Here is a 15391-nt window from a genome sequence, read left to right as displayed (position 1 = left end):
TAAGCGCTAATCATACATTGATATCAGTTATTTCGTAGACACAATAGTTGTTTGTTATAACTATTTAATCACCACAAAGAAATACATATATTCTAGGAATATATTATCGGTTATACTTGCACTTTCGCATCTAAAGCTATGCATGTATTTAGTATCAAATGGGATCAGCTGCATTCAAGAAGTGGTAACAATAAACCATACTTGCACCTGCTAAAGAAGAAATTTAATGATTACAAATAAGATTACCTTGGAAGATTTATTAGGATACAGTTACCAATTACAGCCACACGAAAGTAATTGAACAACTAATAAAAATGTAATGAGTCAAACCGAAACTTCCTTTTTGTTCCCGTTTTCGTACGAGTCCTGCGAAAACAGTTCAGTTCAGTTCAATTGCGATTCAACTCCGGAGAGAAATAGTAGCAGTTCAAACCGGTTCGAGCCACTTGAAGTTTATTTGCATAACCAAAGAATACCTACCTAAGAAAAAGCATACAATTATTTTGTAAAAAGCTCGACTCTGCAGATACAAAGCAGCAAGGAAAAATTACGCGTGCTATTATTAATGCTATCGTAGTTAGCAGTTAAAGAGAACTAAGTAGATCCAACATCAGTGGTGGAATCAATAAAAACTGAAGCTTTAGTTATATAGCCAAGAATTTATTGAGGAAACGCAGAGAGTCCTCTAACCAGCTACCTTTCTGTGCAGAGGGAAGGCAAACAAGATAAAACATGACTCAGAAGGGTTTGGATGCGAGCTAGTTGGTACGGATCATTCATATTTAAAACAGCGCCAAAAAAAAAAAAAACACGGACAAGGGAGGACACAGGACGAGCGCTGGAAGGGTTTGGGTGCGCTTAGTAGCAAGAGCCCCTGTCAGGCCATATGGCCTTTAGCTCTTAATTTTGTTTCCTCTTTCTGTAATGAAGAAAGAAATAAACTTCAACTTCAACTTCAAAGCTAGTTGGTACGGATCATTCATTCGTCGGACGATTCAGCGCTAGTCCTGTGTCCTCTCTTGTCCGTGTTTTTTTGGTGTTGTTTTAAATATGAAAGATAAAAAAGCTGGCGGTGTGAGAAGCGAGGATGAGGATACGCAGTAGAATGAGACTACATACGCGTTCTTGTCCAAATGCACGGCACGTTCACAGCCTTGAATCTATAAGCCGGTGTTAACCAAAATTCTGAGAGAGACTTGTTTCGCGAAAACTTCCTATGCTATTATTGTTGGCAATGGAAAACTTCAGCCGATCCAATAGCAGCAAAAGAAAGCTTCGATTTATTTAAAGTTGAGAAAGGCCATGTCAGAAGCAGCCTCATAGTCATTGCACCTACTTCAAATTGTGCGAATGAAAGCCATTGTCCAGCTAGGAAGTGCTTACTTAATTCAATGGTTATATACTATAGGTTTCCAACTAACGGAAAGCTATTTGTCGATCATCAATTTCAAACGCTTACTAGTATGCTGTTAACATGTCAGCCCCCGACGTAATACGTAGAAAACCGTACTAATGGTGTGGCTACTTCTAAAATCAGGGGAAGATGGTGCGCACTTACATATGCACAACTCGACTACGCGCAAGCATTGTTGAGCCACAAGTGCACAGAATTCATGGTTTAAAAGCTCTAGAAAAAGCAGCCAGCTTGAATCGAAAACCGTTATTTTTGCATTTCGGGTTCCCTCCATTGTGAAAAAAATGGTGGTGTTCCTGTTCAGTTCCCGTTCCAGCAAAAATAACGGATTTCCCCTTTTCTGCTTTCGATTAAGTTACGGTTCGATACCTCGCTAAAAAACAATCGATTGCTTTAGCGTTACTGTCCTGCCTGAAATTATTATCACTTTAAACATGCAGCAGCAAATATAACAAGCTGGCCTGGGCCTTTCAATGGGTCCTCCGCAGTCCTTCGCACGTTGTTTATCCCCAATAAAGCTTTCAAATATTGCTTTTTGATTTTTCCTAGTTTTCTTTGGAACACTTATGAAGCGTCACTGAAAACTAGCTCGATTTGGGCGCTGCAACCAAGAGCTGCGTAATAAGGTACAAATACTTAAACAATTTTCGTTACTTAATGCCGCGATGCTCGGGTCTGGGTACACTATGAAGCGTAGCGCTTTATTCTTATTCGGGCAAGGTGAAGGCACTCCTGACAGGGCCAGCGAAAAACTGAAAAAAAAGAAATCATACATAAGTGATTCCCTGGCGTGAATTTCTAAAGTGGCCTTCGCTATCGAGCCGTAGAAACGCCGTTTCAAATTGTCGGCCAACATCCGGTGGGTCCCCAGCTGGCGTCCTCTACTCGTTAGCAATTTAGACAAAAACGAATAATTGGAACGAACTCCAGCGAACGTTCACCTTCCTTGAAGATATTGGATGACCAAATACGTGATATAATTTATTATCAAGCTGCAAGTTATTAGCCTTAATAGTCCTGGTATGCATTAAAATTGCAAATAAGGTCTATATGAATCCCTTGTATGTAAAACACATAGAAACATATGCACTTAACTGCCCCAGAAAGTCTGTCTTCAACAGAGAAGTCAAAGAGTACACTAAGCGGAGAAGAATTAGGCAGCAGCTCTCAGCCCCTATATATGAAGGCCGTTTAAAAGCGCTTCCAGTAGAGAGAGAGAGAGAGAGAGAGAGAGAGAGAGAGAGAGAGAGAGTTATTCATTGCACCAAGCTGAGGAGGGTGGAGCTAAGAAGTCCGACTTCCCAAGAGAGGTGTGCAAATCTGCAAGCTTGTCGTCTTCAGGTGAATCAAGCACAGATGAAGGACGTTGATTTGTAAGAAGCAGGTAACTCATGGGCATGTTTCCATCCCTTTGGATGCTCCAATTACAGCCAAATTTAAGTACTCAATGCTGTATTTCCTGTTATAGCTTGTTTCGCTCAAAAATGTGATTGGTTGCTTGTAATTGGTTACTCTAAAAAATGTACTTGAATTACAGTGAGCGTTACTGCGTAAACAATTTTATCGGCAAATTTAAGATTATACGATAGAACACATATACACATAACCCATTACAATTAAGTCATTACATGTCATTCGTTATGTGCAAGTCTAATGCAAACCAGTTAAGTCACTTCAGGGTAAACTGCTTGCATAAGCAGGTAAGTAGCAGCCAGAATGCAAGGTATATCAGCCATGAAGTAGTGAAGGCAAGGCGCAGAAGACCAGGACTCAAGAAGAAGAACCCAAACGACAGGACCGGCTCCAATCTCAACGAAGTCTATTTCCGCAACAAGCCTGCCTTATGGAGGGTATTCACGCCGAGTCACGCACGAAACTTTAGAAGTAAAAATCAGCAATCTATCGACCCCACAGGACTCATATCTGGCACATAATATCGCATGAGCAAACAAGAACCAGACGTGGATCAGCACGGGAGGCAGTTGATCTAGTATAGTCTTTTCCAAGCCAACGGGGACAAAAACCATACATAAAAAGTACCGTCTACGCTTCACTATCAAACTATCTACAACATAACACACTTCAAACGCCTAAGGCCCAGTCAGTGATAAAACCCGCACGACTATGGGAATAATGACCAACGAATAACACAGAAAAAACATGTAAAAGGCGTCTAAGTACAGCGTCTGCGTCAAAACTAAAATCTCTAATAGTCACTCACCTAAAGAATTGATAAAACATGTGACCGCGCAAAAAATGAACCACGTGACAAACAATGAAATGGACAGAAGAGCTGAACGATAAAGGTCTAAAGAACAGCGTCTGCGTCAAAAAATAAAAATGCAACAAAAGCTTAAGAGCAACTAGAAAATCGTCAAGAAAATAAAAACTAGTTAAATAAAAGGAATACAGACGGAAAAACCAAATGAAATCAATCTAACTTGAGGCCTAAATGAAACCTAAAAAAGTCGTCTCCTTGTCACTAAGCACGATGGACGGCCTGCTGACGCATGCGTTTCCCTCTTTCTTGATGAAATAGGCTTCCACAATTTTCCGCGCGAACCTCTCTTTTGCAATCTTGCGAAGCGTAGACGGCACTTTTTATGTATGGTTTTTCTCCCCGTTGGCTTGGAAAAGACTATACTAGATCATTTGCCTCCCGTACTGATCCACGTGTGGTTCTTTGCTCATTCGATACTATGTGCCAGATACGTGTCCTGTGTGGTCGATAGAGTGCTGTTTTTTACTTCTAAAGTTTCGTGCGTGACTCGGCGTGAATAACCTACATAAGGCAGGCTTGTTGCGGAAATAAACTAAGGTGTGAGTGGCGCCGGTCCTGTCATTGGTGTTCTTCTTCTTGAGTCCTGATCTTCTGCGCCTTGCCTTCACTACTTCAAGCACGAACCAACTAGCCCAAGCAAGAGTTTTATTTCAGAACATCAGCCATCACAGTGCGCAAGTGCATGAATGAAGACAGATGCTCTACTTCAAACGTGACTTCATTAGACATTATTCAGAATATATCTGTCCGAGATACGCATAGATAGTAATCTTTTTGTAGCGGACACGTGTTTTTAAATACCTATCGCCGCGAGCTACAGTCAGTAATGTCCATATCCCTGAGCTGCTGAACATCAAAGTACATAAATGTTCTAGTAATTGAGATAATATAAATGAAAGATGTTTTCTTGGAGGATTGAAAATAATATTCCAGTATGCAGGTTCTACGTCAAAAGAGAGTTCCCTATATCTAGTGTTTCAGCACAGCGAAGCAAACCGGGCCGCGTAATATTGTCCCTTGGAACAATCCTCGATTCTCGCTTCCACAATATTTCTTCTCAAACTGCTACAAGAATTTATCGCACTCAGCAGAGCTGCAGCTGAACGCTGCATGAGCTTGTAAAATTTGCAAACTGTGCCATTCCTGCAGACATGCTGTAACGCCTGCTTCGATGTTATCCCGCAGGTTTTTGTAAGGCGCACGAACACCGTGATACGAGCTCTCAGGCCGAGACGCTTTCTGAATGCCAACGGTCTGGGTGCCGCGCTACAAACACACACAGCTGTTGAATAACAATTAGCAGGCCAGAAACGATAAAGCCGTTCTTCTAATGTAGGTGTTCCTTCGACTGTAAAGACATGCGAGGGGTCGTTAAGCGGCCCGTTGGTCTAGGGGTATGATTCTCGCTTTGGGTGCGAGAGGTCCCGGGTTCAAATCCCGGACGGGCCCGATGTGTACCTTCTTTTTTGAAATTTTGACAAAAGTTGCAGTCAAGCTAACAAAATCCTTTCTAACATGAAAGAGTGCAGACGAAAAACAGAAGATATGTGATAACATAAACGTTTCTCCCGAGTAAGAGTGCGTGCGTTTATCTTATTTTTTAATTAAATGAGTGAACTTTACATGGGCGTAGCTGTTCCTCAAGTTGTTAGCTATGCTTTCGTAGGGCCGGAAAAGTAAATTGCCATAATCACAAATTCTATTTGCAAACCAATACTACACAATATGGAAATTTGCACTCTTCAGGGTGTTTTTCTGGCGTCTTTAAGCTCAGCCCCTTTACAACAATAGAAAACGCTGTTTGGGGGAACCAATATACCAATTTGAATTGGTGATTTATTAGAATAGCACCATTTCCTAACATGTGGGCTTTGCTGAAACGTATACTTCGTTTTATTTCTACAGTGATATTTGTTTTAAATTTTATCCCTACCCTATATATTCTTTTGAACATCCGCCAAAGTAGTAATCCCGAAGTGGTTTCCCAGACGTTTATAAATAAACAAATCGAACAAAAGAAAACCGCGTAGTTGGAGATTTAAACTGCGTACCTTACAGGATGCCAGCCAGAAGCATTAGTTTTCGACCAATCCACTGACACATCTCCAAGAAACAATACAGTACCTTATTAATGCGGTAGTGCCTCTAGCTCTTCTGATGGGCTGACGTTACGCTCTTCAGTGTTTCAGCCTATCTATAAATCAGCACCAAGGTGAAAGAATTCAAGTGATTGCTAGCGCTAAGATGTGAAAGGCAACAAGGAGAGAAGAGGACGAACTAAGTCTGTTTCCACTTTACGACCGGGGGGCGCAACCTGCACAGTAAATGCTGAGTTCTTATTGGTAGAAGATCGCTCCACACCGCACCTTTGAATGTTTATTTCAACCAATACTGCATGAAACAGCACTAGACTTACTGCGAATAATATTGCACCGGCCCAAATGACACCCCCGAAAGAACAAACGCCTGAAGATATAAGATTGGCTGATGCGCTATGATTCGCTAACGATTGACAGCTGATCTATAAAGAAACACCGAGCTGAAACAACTTCAACGAAGCCAGTGTTAGAAAGCGAAAGGCAGCATGGGAAATAAATGAGAAAACTGTGCCCTTCCACTTCACCAGCGGAGACGCCAAGTAGCAGGTTGCCATCTATAGCCCACTGTGATCATATGACGAGCTCGAACAATGACTTGGCGCAAAATGCTGGGAAATAGGCACGTACTTATGGCGTTTTACTCAATTGCTTTAAATGTTGTAGTTACTCAGCGCCATTAAATGCTGCAAATTGAATGTTTTACACAAAACACCCTTTCGGCCCCCGTAAATTATTGAATGCACTAAGGGTGTACTGCGAACAAATGCACCAGTTTTCGAAATGTTCAGAGAAAGTAAGGACGCCAAAAGGGTCTTTTCGCATCCAATGCACCCTTGAGAGCAATTTTTCTTTGTGCGCATAGTGACAAGCCTCCAAATACAAGGTTGTGGTCTTAGTACTGAAGCAAATAAATAATGTGCTCTCGACAAGACGCATGCGGCTGCTTTGCAATTATATATTTATAAAGGATGGTCTCCTGCAAACGTTAAGCAATCAAAAAAGGAAAACTCAAGCTCAATAGCCACTTTTTCACACGCTAATACACATTTAATTACGATGTTAAGAAGTACAGAACGTAACATTGCAGCATGCAACATTCAATTCTCATGTGAAGTGCGTGTGTTTTCCTATACGAGAGCAAAAATTGTAGTCCTTTGAGAGAAGCATGCTAAACGGATTACCGAGATGCAGTTATTTGGGACAATGTGCTTAATATACCAGTCGTTAAAGGTTTGTAGTGCGTACCATTTTGAGCTGACAGAGGCTTACTTTTTCGAAGATCAGTCACTTTTATCGACGCGATAATGAGATAGCTGATGGTGATTAGGAAATGAAAATTCAATGCTGTAAAGTTCTTTCTAACAACTAGTTATAGAACCTAAGCGCAGAATGTGTGCGCCCATTAAGCCCTCGAATTAGCTTGTGTAATATTCGACTTCGTTATTACTCAAAAAAATTATTGCGCGTTTCTTCCCGCTGCCGAAATTTTCCCAATACTTTAAGAACCTTAAGTGATTAAGGTAGTTGAAGGCTTTTGAGGTCTGACTGAGAAGCCATACATAAAGGTCAACCGTCCTAAACAGGGCGGTTGCAACGTTCGCTTCTTTCCTACCGCGCTTGAGATATATAAATGAAGAACTGACAAAAGGAACCTTTAAGTCGGAGCGTCGCTGAGAATACCAAAAGGCAGTCTTCCTTCGCGCTGCGCCCTATTGAATAACAATAACCTCTGCGTTTAGATAAAAGAGAGAAACCAGCTCTCTTTATTAAAGTGTTGCTTGTACTGCTAAAAGATGCGAGTGAGGCAACAGGCCCGTTGGTCTAGGGGTATGATTCTCGCTTTGGGTGCGAGAGGTCCCGGGTTCAAATCCCGGACGGGCCCAACTAGTCTTTTGAAACGCGCCGCTTTTTAAAGTGTCGTTAAACCACCCTATTTTTTTATTCAAAGAACAATCGTGCGCTTCTATTTATACTCACGGACAGCTTTCTGTGGCTATGAAGGGAAAGCTACGGAGGCGATGCTCGCACAAGTGATAGCGCTTCTGAAAAAAGTCCCACGTTTTAATCTACGTTAGGTTAAGCAGAGGAAGAGAAAACATAAACACCTTATTAGGACCAGTTGAATAAGACAGAACACACCGCTGAGTACAAACGTTTACTTATTTTCCGGCTTTCCCGTTACGCGTCGGGGCAAACGCGAAACCGTAGTATGTGGAAACTGCGTCGGTTCAGCGTCTGTTCCGAGCAACCAAAAGCACTGTCAATGGTGCCGGACTACTCGGCGGGGTAACACATGTGCAGCAGCCACGCGCCCGTAGCTTTCCCTTAATGGCCCCAAGAAGTTGTCCGCGAGTACAGGCTTTTCCGATCTTTTCTTCGCTCGTCGTGAAACTATCAAGGTCACGCACGTGACGTCACCTGGATAAATGCTGTCGATTAATACACATACGAGAAACAGCAGCTGCAGTTAATCTCCTAGTATGCCTTGATGGCCGTGCAGTCCCACGCCCGCGCTTTCACGTCATCTCGCTTTCTAGTTGTGCGCGTTCAATTAATTTCAAGTCGTGTAGCGTGTTCTGTACTGCGCGTACGCAGGCAAACAGCATGTAGTTGAAATAAAGCGCGAAGTCTTCATTAGCGAAAGGTCCTGGTGTAATAGAACAAAAAGGGTTGCCTTCGGTACTGACGGCAGTGCACGCGTGTATCCATAAGAAGTACGCGGCAAAAAGAGACAACTACTGAAAATGGCAGCGAAGGCGAGAGTAGAGAAATCTCTTGCTTGCCTTTTAGCCCTTTTAGCCTTTAGAAGCCCTTTAAAGTACATTTGTTTGGAGTCGACTAGAAAGTATCTAAACGTAGCAGCCAATGAATACGTGCCCTCGTTGTTAAAGAATGATTTTTAGATAAACACGTGAATACTTGCACGCATGAAGTGGCGACGTAATGCGCTCATACTAACAGCAGCTGCGTTTCATTATCAAAGCAACTTAGCGCGATAATTATTCCTTCTAAAATGCGAGTTTGATTTGAAGCATAGGCTTGCCATATTGGCGTGAAAGCCTAAACGATAAAGGCATCCTGTTAAATCGTAAGTGCTTACAGCAAATAACGACGCAAGCGTTATTTAGGTGTCCACTTTAGCCACTTGAATTACTGGTCAGTAGTAAAGTTATTAAACCCATTGCTTCGAAAACACATAATTAAAGGGCTACCTCATTGCACATCACACCCTTCCTACTCCAAACGATAAAAAAGAAACATTCAGATAGAAAGAGCCAAAGAAAAAGTTTCGCAGGAAGCCTAGTTCATAAGAAAGCTTCATTTCCGCATATCCCAGTGCGCACTGCCACATTTTAGACGCTTATCATACATTCATATTAGTTATTTCGTAGACACAATATTTGTTTGTTATAACTATTTAAGCATACCGAAGAAATACATATATTCTACGAATCTATAAAGAGTTATGCTTGCACTTTCGCATCTAATGCTGTGTACGTATTTAGCATCGAGTTAGAGCACCTGCATTCAAAAAGCGGTAACAATAAATCAGACTTGCACATTTTAAAGAAGAAAGCAACTGATTACAATAACAAATACCTTAAAAGATTTATTAGGATAGAGTTACCAATTACGGCCACACGAAAGTAATTGAACAATTACTAAATAAGCAGCGCGTCAAACCGAAATTTTCTTTTTGTTCCCGTTTCTATTGCGGTCCTGTGAAAATAGTTCGATTGCGTTTCCGTAGAGAAATAATAGCAGTTCAAACTGGTTCAAGCCAGTTGAAGTTTATTTCATAACAAATGAATAATTACGTAAGAAAAACATACAATTATTTTGTAAAAAACTCGACTCCGCAGATACCAAGTTTCACGGTAAGATTACGCATGCTATTCTTCATGTTATCGTAGTTAGTAGTTAAAAAGAAATAAGTAGATCCGACACCAGTGATGTTATCTTTATAAAGTGAAGCTTTCGTGAGATTTATTGAGGAAAGCAGAGAGTCCCCTAACCAGCTACTTTTCTCTGTAGAGTGAAGTGAAACAGGATAAAAGAGCTAGCGGTGTGAGGAGCGAGGATGAGGATATACACAGTAGAGTGAGGCGACAAACGCGTTCTTGTCCAAATGGCACGTTCACAGCCTTGAACCTAAGCCGGTGTTAACTCCGAATTCCCAGAGAGACTTGTTTCGCGAAACCTCCTGATGGTATAATTGTCGGTAAAGGGAAATTTCAGCCGATCCAATAATACGAAAACAAAGCTTCGAATTATATAAAGTTGAGGAAGCACATGTCAAAAGTAGTGTCAGTTCCATTTCACGCACTCCAAATTGTGCGATTGAAAGCCATTGTCCAGCTAGGAACTGCTTCCGTATTTCAACGGTGATATACTATACGTTTCCAACTAACGAAAAACTATTTGACCATCATCAATTTCCAACGCTTACTAGTATAGGCTACTAACATGTCTGCCCCCCGACGCGGTACGTAGAAAACCGTACTAATGGTGTGGCTACTTCTAAAGTAAGGAGAAAGTGGTGCGCACTTACGTATGCAGAACTCAACTATGCACAACCATAGTTGAGCCACAAGTGCAGATAATGCATGGTTTAAGTGCCCTGGAAAAAGCAGGCAGCCTGCATCGAAAACCATTATTTTTGCTTTTCGGTTTCACTCCGAAGTGAAAGAAAAGGTGGTAGTCCGGTTCGGTTCCGTTTCCAGCATAAATAACGGTTTTTCCCCTTTTCGGATTTCGATTCTGTTCCGGTTCGATACCCCGCTAAAAAACAATCGTATCTTTAGTGTTACTGTCCGCCCTATAATTATTATCATTTTACACATGCAGCAGCAAATAGAACGAGCTGGCCTGGGCCGTTCGATGCGTCCTCTGAATTCCTTCGCACGTTGTTTATCACCACCAAAAACTTATTTGGAAAATTTGTTTTTCTTTTTCCTAGTTTTCTTGGGAACCATTTGAAGCAACACTGAAAACTCGCTCCACGCGTGCTGCAGCCAAGGGCTGCGTAATAACGTACGAATACTTAAACAATTTTCGTTACTTTGCCACGATTATCGGGTCGGGCGGTACACTACGAAGCGTAGCGCTTTATTGCTATTCGGGCAAGGTTAAGGCACTCCTGACAGGGCCAGTGAAAAACTGAAAAAATTATACGTAGGTGATTCCCTGGCGTGAATGTCCAAAGTGGCCTTCGCTTTCGAGCGGTAGGATCGTCGTTTCAAATTGTCGGCCAACGTCTGATGGGACCCCAACTGGCGTCCTCCACTCGTTAGCAATTTAGACCTGAACGAATAATCGGAACGAACTCCAGCGAACATTCACGTTCCTTCGAGATATGGGATGGCCAAATATGTTATATAATTTATTATAAAGCTGCAAATTATTAGCCCTAATAGCACTTTTATGTATTAAAATAGCAAAAGAAGGCTATATGAATCACTTGCATATAAAACATGTAGAAACATATGCACTTAAGTACCCCAAAAAGCCTGTCTTCATTAGAAAATTCACAGAGTACACTAAGCGGAGAAAAATTAAGCAGGAGCTCTCAGCGCCTGTGAAGGCCGTTTAAAAGCGCTCCTAGAAGAGAGACGGGGAGAAATACGTTTATTAGAGAAAGCTGAGGAGGGGGATGGGAGCAAAGAAGTTGGACTTCCCAAGAGAGGTGTACAAATCTGCAGGCCTGTGGTCTTCAGGTGATTCAAACAGAGATGAAGGACGTTGATTTGTAAGAAAGAGGTAACTCAGGCGCATGTTTTCATCACTTTGGATGCTCAATTTCAGCCAATTTTAAGTACTCAAGGCTGTATGTTCTGTTATAACTTGTTTCGCTCAAAGATGTAATTGGTTGCTTGGAAATAGTTACTCCAAAAAAATGTACTTGTATTACAGTGAGCGTTACTGTGTAAACAAAGTAGTCGGTAAATGGAAGAAAATACGATAGAACACATATACACATAAATAATTACATAGAATTTATTACCTGCAATTCGTTACGTACAAGTCTGATATAAAACACTTCAGTCACTTCAGGGTAAACTGCTTGCATAAGTATAGGTAAGTAGCAGCTAGAATCCACGGTATAAGCCATCACAGTGCGGAGACAGATGCTCCTCCTCAGACTTGACTTAATTAGACATGATTCAGGCGATATCTGTCCGAGACATGCCTATATTGTAATCTTTTTGTTGTGGGCGCGTGTTTTGAAATAAATATCGCGGAGGGTTACCGACAGTAATGCCCCTTTCCCTGAGGTGTTGAACATTAATGTATATAAATGTTCTAGTATTTGTGATAACTGAAATGAAAATCGTTTCCTTGGGGGATTGAAAATGAAATTTAAGCATGTAGGTTCTACTTCAAAAGAGAGTTCCCTATTTAGTGATTGAGCACAGCGAAGCAATGCGGGCAGCGTAATATTTTCCCTCGAAGCAATCCTCAATTCCTGCTCCCTCAATTTTTCTTCTCAAACTGCTACAAGAATTTATCGCACTCAGCAGAGCTGCAGCCTAACGCTGCATGAACTTGTAAATTTTGCAAACAGTTATTCCTGCAGAAATGCTGTAACGCCTGCTTCGATGTTACCATGAAGCTTCTGTAAAACGCGCATACTCCGTTATACGAGCGCTCAGGCCGAGACGCATTCTGAATGCCAACACTCTGCACGCCGCGCCACACACACACACAGCTGTTGAATAACAACAAGCAAGCCAAAAACGATAAATCTGTTCTCCTAATGAAGGTGTTCCTTCTACTGTAAAGACATGCTAACAGTCATTCATCGGCTCGTTGGTCTAGGGGTATGATTCTCGCTTTGGGTGCGAGAGGTCCCGGGTTCAAATTATGGACGGGCCCGATGTGCAATTTCATTTTTAAATTTCGACGAAGTTATAGTCAAGCTAACAAAATCCTTTCTAGTAAGAAAGAGTGCACACCAGAAACAACTCATGTGAGATAACAGAAACGTTTCTCCCAAGTAAGAGTGCGTGTATTTATTCATTTTTTAAATATATGAGTGAACTTTACATAGGCGTAGCTGTTCAAGTTTTTAGCTATGCTTTCGCAGTGCCAGACCAGTAATTTGTCATAATCCCTAATTCTATTTGCAAATCAATACTACAAACTACACTCTTAAAACGGTTGCACCCTTTGGGGTGTATATTTGTCCCACAACAATAATCGTCGTCTGCCTAGCTTGCGTTTCCTTTCTTGCAAAACCGGCGCTCGCTACTTTCCTGTGGAGAATGTTGCGTCACACTGATAACGCGCGTGCCGTTCGTGACTGGGAAGTACCGGGCTCGCAGCGTTAAAGAAAGGAAACGCGGGCAAGACAGATGACGATTATTGCTGTGGGACAAAATAAGCCCCAAAGGGTGTAAATTTTTCTAAGAGTGCATGGAAATTTGCACCCTTAAGGGTGTTTTGCTCGCGTCAGTAAACTCAGCCCCTTTACAGCCATAGAAAACGCTGTTTAAGCGAACTAATACACCAATTTGAAAGGGTGATTTATTGGAATAGCACCATTTTACCACATGTGTGCTTTGTCGATATATGTACTTCGTTTCATTTTTACTGCGATATTCTTTATTTAATTTTATCCCCACCCTTGTCTTTCAAAGGTCCGCCGAAGTAGTAATCCTGAAGTGTTCTCCGAGGCGTTTATAAATAAACAAAGCGAACAAAAGAAAACCGCGATCCTAGATTTAGACTGCGTACCCTACAGTTTGCCAGCTGGAAGTGCTATAGGTTTCGAGCAATCCACTGACACATCTCCAAGAAATATAGCACAGCACTTTATTAATGCGGTAGCGCCTCTAGCTCCTCAGATGGCCTGACGTCACGCTCTTCAGTGTTTCAGCCTATTTATGAATCTGCACCAAGGTTAAAGAATTCAAGCGGTTGCTAGCGCTAAGATGTGAAAGGCAGCAAGGAGAGAAGAGGACGAACTAAGTCTGTTTCCACTTTACGACCGGGGGGCGCAACCTGCACAGTAAATGCTGAGTTCTTATTGGTAGAAGATCGCTCCACACCGCACCTGTGAATGTTTATTTCAGCCAATACTGCATGAAACAGCACTAGACTTACTGCGCATAATATTACACCGGCCCCAATAACACACCAGAAAGAACATGCGCCTGAAGAACTATATATGATAGACTGGCGCGCTATCATTCGCTAACGATTGGCAGCTGAGCTATAAAACAACATCGAGCTGAAGCAACTTAAATTAAGCCAGTGGTAGAAAGCGAAAGGCAACATGGGAAATAAATGAGAAAGCTGTGCCTTTCCACATCACCAGCGGAGACGCGAAGTAGCAGGTTGCCATCTATAGCCCACTGTGATCATATGACGAGCTCGAACAATGATTTGGCGCCAACTGCTGGGAAATAGGCAGGTACTTATTGCGTTTTACTTGCTTTAAACGTTGAAGTTACCTAGCGCCATTAAATACTACAAATTGAATGTGTTACACAAAATACCCTTCTGGCACCCATAAATAACTGAAAGCACTAAGGGTGTACTACTAACAAATGCACGCGTTTTCGAAATGTTCAGAGAAAGTAAGGACACAAAAAGGGTGTTTTCACATCCAATGCACTCTCGAGAGTAATTTGTCTTAGTGTGCATAGTGACAAGCCTCCAAATACAAGGTTGTGCTGTTAGCACTGAAGCAAATAAATAATGTGCTCTCGACAAGAGGCATCCGGCTGCTTTGCAATTATATATCGTTAAAGGATGGTCTCCTGCAAGCGTTAAGCAATCAAAAAAGGAAAACGCCAGCTTAACAGCAACTTCTTCGCACGCTGATACACATTTAATTACGATTTTAAGAAATACACAGCGTGACAATGCATCATGCAACATTCAATTCTCACCTGCAATGCGTGTGTTCCTACGAGAGCAAAAGCTGTAGTCATTCGAGAGAAGCATGCTAAACAGATTACCGAGAAGCAGTTATTTGGGACAATGTGCTAAATATGCCAGTCGTTAGAGGTTTGTAGTGCGTATCTTTTTGAGCTGCCAGAGGCTTACTTCTTCGAAGATCACAGTCACTTTTATCGACGCGATAATCAGATAGCTGATGGTGATTAGGAAATGGAAATTCAATGCTGTAATTTCTTTCTAACAACTAGTTATAGAACCTAAGCGCAGAATGTGTGCCGCCCATTAAGCCCTCAAATTAGCTTTTGTAATATTCGACTTCGTTATTACTCAAAAAAATTAGTACGCTTTCTTTTCCGCTCTCGATATTTTGCCAATACATTAAGAACCTTAAGTACTTGAGGTACTTGAAGGCTTTTCACGTCTGAGTGAGAAGTCATACGTAAAGGTCAACCGTCCTGAACAGGGCGGTTGTAACGTTCGCTTCTTTCCCACCGCGTTTGAGACATATAAATGAAGAATCGGCAAAACGAACCGTTAAGTCGGAGCATCACTGAGAATACCAAAAGGCAGTCTTGCTTCACGCTGCGCCCTATTAAATAACAATAACCTCTGCCTTTAGATAAAAAAGAGAATCCTGCTCTCGTTATTGAAGTGTTGCTTGTACTGCTATAAGACGCGATTGAAGCAACA

At 41.7% G+C, this 15391-nt stretch overlaps 2 non-coding genes across 2 annotated transcripts; both read left to right on the top strand.

The window, feature by feature from the left end:
- Window positions 1-5072: 5072 nt before the first annotated feature.
- On the top strand, window positions 5073-5144 carry TRNAP-UGG (transfer RNA proline (anticodon UGG)). Its single transcript has one exon. It is a non-coding gene; the product is annotated as a tRNA-Pro (tRNA).
- A 2460-nt stretch (window positions 5145-7604) lies between these two features.
- On the top strand, window positions 7605-7676 carry TRNAP-UGG (transfer RNA proline (anticodon UGG)). Its single transcript has one exon. It is a non-coding gene; the product is annotated as a tRNA-Pro (tRNA).
- The last annotated feature ends 7715 nt before the right edge of the window (window positions 7677-15391 follow it).

The sequence above is a fragment of the Dermacentor variabilis genome, chromosome 2 (genome assembly GCF_050947875.1).
Source record: "Dermacentor variabilis isolate Ectoservices chromosome 2, ASM5094787v1, whole genome shotgun sequence".
In the NCBI taxonomy this organism is placed as follows: domain Eukaryota; kingdom Metazoa; phylum Arthropoda; class Arachnida; order Ixodida; family Ixodidae; genus Dermacentor; species Dermacentor variabilis.
This window is presented reverse-complemented; position numbering and strand designations above follow the sequence as displayed.